Genomic DNA, 11026 nt, shown 5'->3' on the forward strand with positions numbered 1-11026 from the left:
TCCTCCACATGGTGACTCAGAGACCCAGGCTCCTTGCACATTCTGGTCCACCATCCTCTAGGGCCTTCTCTCGGACTAGATCCATTAGCCAAAAAAGAAAACAACATGGAGGAGAAACATCCACTTCTTAAAAACTGTGGCCCAGAATGGCTCATATCACTTCCACTCACACTCTGTGGGTTAGAACTCAGTTGCATGGCCATACCTAATTGCAAAGGAGACTGGGAAAGGTAGTCCAGTATTATACCCAGGACGAAGAGGAAGTGAACTGGGGGGGTTGGGAGACAGTCCACAGACTCTGACGTGAATATTCTAGATGATACTCAGAATGACGCTGCTAACAAACCACATAATGCCTTCCAGAAAATATGTTCAGCATGGGGTGTGGTGAAGCCAAAGACAGACTCCTCAGAGGAGCTCAAGTCTTCCCCACAGTCCTGAGCTTCAACCTATGTCACAGCTTTGTTTGGATTAGGGACAGTTCAGATACAAGCGAAGGCACATCTATGGCTTCTGCGCAAGGCATACGTGCACGGTTAATTAAATATGCAAGGGGTGCCACATGCATATGCATGGACACTCAGAGGTTGTTTATTACCTTTGATTTCAAAATATATGTTTGAGGCTGGCATATTGTGAATGGACTGGTTCACACTGTGCAGGAATAGATGGCCTTTAAGCCCAAATATTTACAATCTTCATATCTCTACATATGGCTTTTATCTAGGCTTCATTTGGCAGTCTTGAGAGTCAAAAGCATAACTTTTGGGGTGGGTCAAGTTGATTGTTCTTACAAGACAGACTAGGGGCTTGCGGAGAGAAACAAGATCATTTGCAGCAAAGGCTGAGCCTCTAAAACATTCAATGTGGATTTCGACTTATTTGTTCCCCACTTATTCACTGACTAAATAGCCTCTTGGTTCATTAGTTTTAAGTGCTACAGCTAAATCATTCACATTTCACAGAAAATATCATGAGTATGATTTAAAATGTCACCCAAATAAAGAAATGTAAAAATATCACCACCACTCTCTGAGTCCTTTTTATTGCTTTCCCCAATTCAACTACTAGTTTACTACCTTTCCACTTTCTCTGCAATTCCCTGAAAAATGGAATTGAGGCAAACATTTTTAAGGATCATTGGGTTAAATTCCATACACTTAAGGAAAAGGTTGCCACCCTCTTCAGAAAACACCTCCTGTGCCACTATGTGATAAGGCATCAAATATTTTAATACAATTGCTAAGAAGACAGTAGTCTTGGTCCTGGCACAGTGGCTCATGCCTGTAATCCCAGGATCTTGGGAGGCCGAGGTGGATGCATCACTTGAGCTCAGGAGTTCGAGACCAGCCTGGGCAAAAAAGTGAAACCCCATCTCTACAAAAAAATACAAAACAATTAGCCAGACATGGTGGTGCATGCCTGAAATCCCAGCAACTCAGGAGGCTAATGTGGGAGGATGGCTTAAGCCCAGGAGGCAGAGGTTGCAGTGAACCAAGATTGTGCCACTGCACTCCAGCCTGGGCGAGAGAGCCAGACCCTGTCTCAAAACAAACAAACAAACATACAAACAAAAAAAAACAAAAGAAGAAGAAGACAGTAGTCTTTTGTGGAGGTGTGGATTTGGAATCCCTATCTGAGCTTCTCCATCTTTGAGCTCTTGACCTGGGCAAGTGACTGAATCTGAGCCTGGGCTTCCTCTTCTGTGAGATTTGGGCAACCCCACAGGGTTGTTATCTTCAGTCACATGTGACACCAGAGCCAGGCATGTAGCACACACTCAATGAATGGTGGGTCTACTATTGTGGTGGTGGTTTGTGCCCATCAGAGAGAGACTTTAGAGGCCAAACTCCACTCTTCAATCAGTAAGCATCACAGGGATCCACCATTTTCCACTGTCTCCCAGCCTCAATTCTGGGAATGACAGGGAGGAAGCAGAGCATGGTTACTGCCTTGCTGCATGGCAGGGTGTATCCATTTGCTGGGGATGCAATAGCAAAGCACCACAAACTGGGTGGCTTAAAACAACAGAAACAGTCTCTCACAGTCCTGGGGGCAAGAAGTCTGAAATGAAGCTGTTGGCAGGGTTGGTTCCTACTAGAGATTGTGAGGGAGAATCCGCTTCCTTCTCACCCACCTTCTGGGGGTTGCTGGCAGTCCATGGCATTCGTTGGTAGGTATGTAGCTGCATCACCCCAATCTCTGCATCTGTCTTCACATGGTCTTCTTCCTTGTGCATGACTGTGTCTGCTTTCTCTTCTTTTAAGAACATCTGTCATTGAATTCAATCTCATATTCCAATCTGTTGTGAATTGATATGGTTTGGCTGTGTCCCCACCCGAATCTCATGTTGAGCTGTAGTTCCCATAATCCCCATGTGTTGTGGGAGAGGCCCAGTGGGAGGTGATTGGATCACGGGGGCAGTTACCTCCATGCTGTATTCATGATAGTGTGTGAGTTCTCATGAGATCTAATGGTTTTATTTGGGGCTTTCCCCCACTTCGCTCTGCACTTCTCCTTGCTGCTGTCATGTGAAGAGGGACATGTTTGTTTCCCCTTCTGCAGTGATTGTAAGTTTCCTGAGGCTTCCCCAGCCATGCAGAACTGAGTCAATTAAAACTCTTTCCTTTATAAATTACCCAGTCTCAGGTATGCTTTGTTAGTAGCATGAGAATGGACTAATACATGAATTCGTCTTAACCTGATTACGTCTGCAAAGACTTTCCAAATAAGGTCACACTCATGGGTCTGGGAGTTAGGACTTCAACATATCTTTGGGGACCATCATTCAAACCATAACACAAAGCACAGCAAAGAAGCAGCCATTCTTTCTCTTTGTGGTGTTTGATGTCCACAGTGCCGTGGAATCCCTTTCACCCATTGCCTTGGCAAAGGTGTAGCAGGGACAAGAAAGCATTTCCCAGAGAGAATCTAAGGTCGGTTAACCTACACTAAGCGTCACTTGGGCCACTTCCCCATTGAAATCAGAGCAGTGCCTGGAAGCATCTTGGATGAAAGCTCATTTCCCTGTTTTTTCCTTGACAAGTTTCAGAGAAGAACCTAGTGTTGTCCACGGCGGTCCCATATCTTCTTCCCTTTGGGCTCTGTCTCACCTCCTGCATTGAGGGATAGTGGCAGGGACATAGAAATTTTTCTCCAAGAAATATACTCTCTACTTCCAACACTGCCTCATGCAGCTAGCAAGAAGTTCTAGGACTCAATTATATGTGATCTTTCTTGAAACCTGTTTAACTATCTGCATTAATAATCTGACTTGAGGTCAGAATGGGTAAGAGTTGGTGGTGGTCATCAACACTCCAAGGTTAGTACACATTGCCACAATTCAATTCCTATATTTTCTTTTTGGTCGTTAGACTTGCCTATATGGAAAGAAAGACATACATGACATGAAACATATAAAATTATTTGCATGCATGAATAAAACGTCATTTAAAAGCAATCCAATTGCTTTAATAAAGTTTTTTGATTCTGAATTGTGAGCACATTGTGAGCAATTGTGAGGGCCTGGGATAAAGAACAAGTGCTTGCAGCAGCTGTTTAAATTTTGTCAGGATCAGCAATGACCCCAAAGCCTGTGGCAATTATCCTCACTGACAAGTTGTCTTAAAAAATATGAAAATAAGGGGCTCACCTTCCCAAATTCATCTTAGATGCCCATTTTCATTGTTGTTAACATGATGTTTTCTTACAGATAATCAAAGGGAAGTAGGCCATGGTGTCTGCATTACTGACTTGTCGAACTATTACTGGTTTATTCAGCCTTTCTTCGTAATTATGAGGTGAGAATAAAAGGTGATAAAGCACCGGTTTTTCTGGAAACAGGAATGCACTTATATTTCCCATTCGTATCTTACTGGGCTCTTTTAAATTGTTCAGATCCCTCAAGAGGGGCCACATTCACACAAAAATGTTTGGACCAAATGAAGACGTAAACAATGCACTTTCTCTAATCATTGAACCCAGTTAGACAACATTTGATGTAAAGCACAAGAATGAAGTCAGGCTGCAGAGGATTAAAGCTGCCAGGCAACACAGCTGCAGGTCAAGCTCGCTTCAAAGGTCAGACTCAAAGACCAACAAAAGACAAACAGGTGTGTAAAGTCTGGTAGGTTAAAGGTCTTGCTTGCCGTAGATATAGCATGGGGGAACAAGAGAGCCAAAGGTTTTGTTGAGACTTGTTAACTACAACAATAAGAGTTAAAAGTTGAGTTTGGATGTTGCTATACTTAGCTTATTCAAAGAAGTGTCTTTCTTACTTAGTTTTCTCTACCACTCAGAGATCTTTAAGATAATAATAATAAGGCTATTATCTTAAAAGGCAGGTACCAACATGGATTCCAAGCAAAAAGAAATTATATCAGTGGAAAATATAGCAATTTTAACTTACCTTAGATTGTTAGATATATTCTATTTTTACGCCAATATGAAATGCCCAAAGGAAGAATATGAAATCCATGCTATTTTAGTTATACGGGAAGCTAGTCTATTGCTGCTGTTATTGTTTTTGTATGATAAAACTTATAAGAAAATGAAACTATGATTTTTATAAGAACAAATAATAAAACATCTAGAAGCACAAAATATTTCCCCTTTAAAAAATATTATTTGAAAGTAAAAGACTGGAACTGTTGTCTTTAAACTGAGTTGTTTCCTTGTTTGGTCTGATATATTACTGAAATTTACAGCTTTATCCTAAGGTGGAATTGACTAAAATTTAGCATGTAGAGAAAGTATAAAGATCTTTAAATAAACATTTAACATCTAGGCACAACCACGCACGGTGGCTCACGCCTATAATCTCAGCAGTTTGGGAGGCCAAGCCAGGTGGATCACTTGAGGTCAGGAGTTAGAGACCAGCCTGGCCAACATGGAGAAACCCCGTCTCTACTAAAAATACAAAAATTAGCAGGGCATGGTGGTGTGTGTCTGTAATCTCAGCTACACAGGAGGCTGAGGCAGGAGAATCACTTGAACCCAGGAGGTGGAGGTTGCAGTGAGCCGAGATGGTGCCACTGCACTCCAGCCTGGGTGACAGAGCAAGACTCCATCTCTAAATAAATAAATAAATAAAACCTAGGCACTGAGAAGTTTACCAAAATATATATATTTGTTGTAACAAATAGATAGATAGATAGATAGATAGATAGATAGATAGATAGATAGTTAAGTGGTAGCTAATGAGGGGGAAGCCTTCTAAGGTGAGTTTTAGCTATGTTAATTCATCATTGACTTCCACCTAACGTGATATATAAAGATGAATTCTTTCCATTTATTTTATTCACCAAGAGAATGCTTTCCACTGTGGGACTGAATGGGTGGCAGATTATCTTTCTTTGGCAGCCATAAAATGCCAAATAATACTTGTGGTAAAAGTATCCAGATCACAGAAGCATACTGCATGGTCATTTCCATTTTTCTTTTCTGTTTTGTAAATGGAAAACAACAGACTTGATGGTCCATGATTCCGCTGACCTCCACCCCACAGATGTTCTGCCAGATGTCTGGGAAAGTGCATGATAAACTACTTGCTACCCAGGGGATGGCATCATTCTGCTGTTCGGTGTTTTCCTTTGCTTTTGGCCCTGGGTCTCTGGAGCTTGGGCCAAGGGATCTGATCCCAGCACGATCCTATTTCAACCCCTGGATGCTGGGAGTGTCCCAGCTAGAGATTTTGTGAATTACCAAACCAGATGGTGAGGGTCACGGTTCTCCAACTGGGGCTGAGTTTTATTGCTGCTAAATTAAAAACAGTGATTGACACAATAGGAGCTAACAAGAGATTTTCCCTTTCATTCTGGCCACTGTTAATTCTAGCATCTGTAGACATTAATTTCCTTAAATTAATTAGAATCTTTGGTTATGCAAGGCGGCAAGGGGGACGGTGGGGTGGGGGGGCAGCAACAATGATAGAATTTTGTTGACTTCTTTGAGTCCTGGTAAGAAAACCCAGTAAGAACACACTCTTATTGTGCCCTGAAAACTGATTAGGTATCATGCTCCCTAAAGAAACAAGACTCTTCATGCTAATTTCTGTCTTACTGCTTCCTCAGGTTAAGAACATTGGGTTAATGAAGTATCGTATGACGGCAATCATTTGCTGGAAAAGTACCAGCCTGATTTGGTGGAGGTAGGAGGAGTGAGGGCGGGAACAGGGGGTTGATCCCAACATGATGCCAGAGGTTTATTTATGAACCACTTAGACTGTACCTGTCTAATTAAAGACAGATTTTCTCATTTTGGGTGTAGAGCCAGGAGTAGGTATACCTTCTGCTATGCTGCTAAAGTTATGCTCAGAGTGGGCTTGTAATCATGAGGTACAAGTGAAACACGGTAAACTTAAATGCCACTTTCCATTAGATCGCTAGCAAAAAATGACTAGAGATTCTGTTATTTCACTGCTCCTGGGGGAGTACTGAGCATGCAAAAGGTTGGGGGCATATCCACAAAGCCTGCAGGCAGATCTAGGGGACAAGCTGCACTACCACAAATCTGGGCGGGTACCTCTCAGCAGCAACTCCAGCTGGGCAACTGTGTTGTCACCTCAGTCAGCCCTGGAGAGACGGCCACCATGTTCTATTTTTGATGTCACGTGTCATTGAGAATCCCCAAGCACGAGCAATCCCCCAGTTTTTTCAAAATATATAGCTACACACCAAAAACGTTCTTCAGGTTTTAATGTATTACTTGCAACTAAATTCAAACTGCTGCCCTAAATTCGAGTTGGATGGGCCAGTGTGATATTTTAGGCTCACCAGCTGGCTCAGGGTAGTCTGCAGACCAAACGAAGGCAGGCTTGTTTCAAAGCAGCATTATTTGAGAAAAAATACAGACCCCAAAAGTGCTAAGATTCTCATAGAGTTAATATCCAAAGTTTCCAGAGCTTCAATGGACATTCTAAGATTCCTGGGTTTTGAAACCAAATGAGGGTATACTTTCCCTAGCTGTTCATTCTTGAGTGCAACCTAAAAATGGCATCATACAGCCAAGCCTCACCCACTTCAGCCTAAGAGGCATAAAATCACTTCCTGATCAAACCTGTATCAATTCAGAAGCTTCTAGATTATTGAATATCAAGCTTGTCCAACCCACGGCCCACAGGCCACATGCTGCTAAGGGTGGTTTTGAATGTGGCCAAACACAAATTCGTAAACTTTCTTAAAACATTATGGATGTTTTTTGCAATTTTTTTTTTTTAGCTCATCAGCTATTGTTAGTGTTGCTGTGTTTTACGTGTGGCCCAAGACAATTCTTCTTCCAATGTGGACCAGGGAAGTAAAAAGGCTGGACACGCCTGCTGTATTTATATATATATATAATATATATATTATATATATATAGTGGGTGCTTAATGCCTGTATCCCTTCTCTGGAGACTGAAGGAAGCAGTAGGATAACCTGGAGAGAATTCTAGGAGTAGCAGATATGGGTTCTTCCACTGGCCCAGAACTTGTCATGTGATCTTAGGCAAATGCCTTAAAATCTCTGGGCCTACTTTCCAAGATTGCACAGTGAAAAATTACATCTGGGTCTCTTAAGAACTGACTCATCTCTAAAACTCTAGGAATATCTCATCGTACTATAGCCCAGAAAAATTGTTTAGCATTCATTTTCGAATCCTATATCTAGAAACATGCTTGAGGCCCCTTTATGTGTTGAGTCAATATTTGCCTAGGAGAAGTTCCACAGTAATATTTTAGAGGGATAGTGACTTATCTGGAAATGTAGAACTCTTAAGTGTTTCATCACATTGCTGTTGTCTTTCACGATACTGTTTCTTCTTCTTACTTTGACTCTTGAACATTAAAATGTTGTTAAAGATTGTGTCAGCCATGAGGCCACATGTGTGAAGCAGAGTTGAGTTTGCCTGCATGAGAATGGGTTAATGTCACCCCTCTAAAGTGGGTTGTTTTAATCTCTCCACAATTTACAAATAAATTTTGTATTTTACCTAAGCTAGTAGAAAGTAACCATTTTTAACCAGTAATGGGAGACGAAAGTATACGCATGTATGTTTATGCACATATGCAAATATGTATGTATATATAAAGGCCATGCTAATTATCATCACAAGTTAAAGTACCATATTCCACCTCAATAATGCTTTAAAAATATAAGGCAAAACATAATATTTATTTTAAAAAAGCTTTAATGGGAAAAAGTTCTAAAACCACAAGATATATTCAAGACTTTACATACTTTTCTTAAATCTCTCCTACCTATCTCTTTTCAGACTTCAGTAAACCAGCTCCTTTTTTTTTTGTTTGAGACAGAGTTTTGCTCTTGTTGCCCAGTCTGGACGGAGTGCAATGGCACGATCTCGGCTCACTGCAACCTCCACCTCCCGGGTTCAGGCAGTTCTCCTGCCTCAGACTCCTGAGTAGCTGGGATTACAGGCATGCGCCATCAAGCGCGGAAAATTTTGTATTTTTTTTTTAGTAGACATGGGGTTTCTCCGTGTTGGCCAGGTTGGTCTCGAACTCCCAACCTCAGGTGATCCACCTGCCTCGGCCTCCCAAAGTGCTGGGATTACAGATGTGAGCCACCTCGCCCAGCCGTAAGCCAGCTTTTCTTTTACTGGCCTTATAACTTGAAAAATGATTTTGGCTTAAGTTTTCTGGGAGCTTCTGTCCTGAGAAGTTTCCGTAGAGTCTCAATATCATGATGACAGTCTCGCATTGAAGAAGACTGCTCTAAGCAAGTCTCGATTCAGATAATTAGGGATTCTCCTTCCCCAATTCCACACAACACCAGATGTTTTTCAGGGGTGGGTGTGTGTGTGTGTGTGCGTGTGTGCGTGCATTTTCCATCTCTTGTTTTAGCTTAACCAAACAAAAGCAGCAATGCCAACTATTTACTTACCATTCCAACATACCTAAGTATGGTACAATAAAAATATTTTAACGTGTTTTATCACAGTAGCTCTAATACCAATCTTCAAGTTATATTCAGCATCTGCCACAAGTCACGTTTGTTTTTGATATAGGTTGAATTTACTCATGTGCCTATGAAATGGAATCATTTTTAGCATTTATAGTGTATCATTTACCTGCTGTACAAATATTTTTGCAGCTTTTTGTATGTGCCAGCTACTTTTCTGAGCACTGGGTATTCAAAAAGCAAAACCAAAACCAAATATAAATATATTGTGCTAAAGGTTGTCACAAGTCAGTTGTGCAGTAGAGGTAACCCGACTCCCTGAGGCTCACTTTGCAAGTGCTAAAATTGTCACACAGTTCCCCGTTATGTCTGAACCAATCCCAGTCCTTGTGACTAGGGTAGCTGGTCAAATCATATATTCACTGCTATACAGTATTAGAAATGCATCTGTCTTTGGTAAAGACTAGCCTATCATTCTTGTGCCATTGGATATCACCCCCATGCTTGTTGTCCTGAACAGTGTCCTAATGGAACAGCAAGACTGTGCCCTTCCCCTTCTGACAGATGTCATCCAAACAAATAAAGAAGTTGCCTTCGAAGACCTGGATGTGGCCATTCTCTTGGGCTCTGTGCCAAGAGAGGAAAGATTTACTGAAAATGTAAAAATCTTCAAATGGCAGGGTGCAGCCTTGGACAAATATGACAAGAAGTTCGTTAAGGTTATTGTTATGGGAAACCCAGCCAATATCAACTGCCTGACTGCCTCCAAGTTGGCTCCATCCACCTTCAATGAGAACTTCAGTTGCTTGACTTGTTTGGATCATAACCAAACTCAAGTTCAAATTACTCTTAAACTTGGTGTGACTGCTGACAATGTAAAGAATATTACATAGCTGGGGAAACCATTCCTTGAGTCAGTATCCAGATGTCAACCAAGCCAAGGTGAAATTGCAAGGAAAGGAAGTTGTTTATGAAGCTCTGAAACATGACAGCTGGCCCCAGGGAGAATTCATGGCTGTGCAGCAACATGGTGCTGCTGTCATCAAGGCTCAAAAACCATCCAGGGCAATGTCCACTACAAAAGCCATCTCCAACCACCTCAGAGACATCTGGCTTGGAACCCCATAGGGACAGTCTGTGTCCACTGGGGTTATCTCTGATAGTCACTCCTATGGTAATTCCCAGTCATCGTTCTACTCATTCTCTGTTGTATTCAAGAAGACCTGGAAATTTGTTGAAGCTCTCTCCATTAATGATTCCTCATGTAAGAAGATGGATCTTACAGCAAAGGAACTGGCAGGGAAGAAAAAGAAACTGCTTTAGAATTGCTTTCCTCTGTCTGACTATAAATCATTTTGATGTTGCTAAATGCCCTAAAGCTGAAGAATCTAAATGCCGTCTTTGACACTAGTACTAAATAATAATACTGCTATGTGTAAATTACTGGTGAAAAACAACGTTTTGAAGATTATGTGCTTCTCAGTACAGACTTGTGAGTGACACTTTATTATCACGCCGTTAATCCTGCATTCTAAATAAAAATATATATTCAAATAAAAAACAATAAAGGCAGTCACAGGTTCCACTCTCTCTGATAGAAACTCATTCCATCTAGATTTTGCTTCTTCTCATTTCCTTCAGAAATGGATCCTAAAATGTATAGAATCCAAGCAATGTGTGAGGTTCTATCCACATCTTCTTACCAGGCCAAGCTACTTTAAAAATATGCAAACAGTGTTTGTGTGTGCATAAGTAAGATCAAAATTTATCACCATGATTCCAATGTGCAAAAAAATGAAAGATTTTCTTTAATTGACCTTATCTTGCTCTTGTTTTCTAAAATGCTTTATTTTTGTCAGCTGAAAAGTAACAAATTTTTTTAACACACTGTGCAGAGTTAACATGGCAGGCCTGAGATTGCTATCTTTAGAAAGCCCTGCTTGCGAGGTTGGCCCTTGGCTGGTGTCCAGGAATTTGGACTTGGGGACGGTTCCCACCATTCCCAGAACTGATAAGAAGGATTCACTGTGCCTAAACTGTACAAACAATATGGTTTCTGCCAAACAACCTCTTTCCTTCTGGGGGTCTGGAATTTGGGTATGTGCCAGGCAGCGGTGCCTAGTGACCAG

The 11026-nt window shown here is 41.4% G+C and overlaps 1 pseudogene; it reads left to right on the forward strand.

Annotated features, from left to right (window-relative positions):
* Positions 1–9262: 9262 nt before the first annotated feature.
* Positions 9263–10302, forward strand: LOC116460222 (malate dehydrogenase, cytoplasmic-like; annotated as a pseudogene).
* Positions 10303–11026: the final 724 nt, after the last annotated feature.

This window comes from Hylobates moloch, unplaced genomic scaffold (genome assembly GCF_009828535.3).
Source record: "Hylobates moloch isolate HMO894 unplaced genomic scaffold, HMol_V3 SCAFFOLD_20, whole genome shotgun sequence".
NCBI lineage: Eukaryota > Metazoa > Chordata > Mammalia > Primates > Hylobatidae > Hylobates > Hylobates moloch.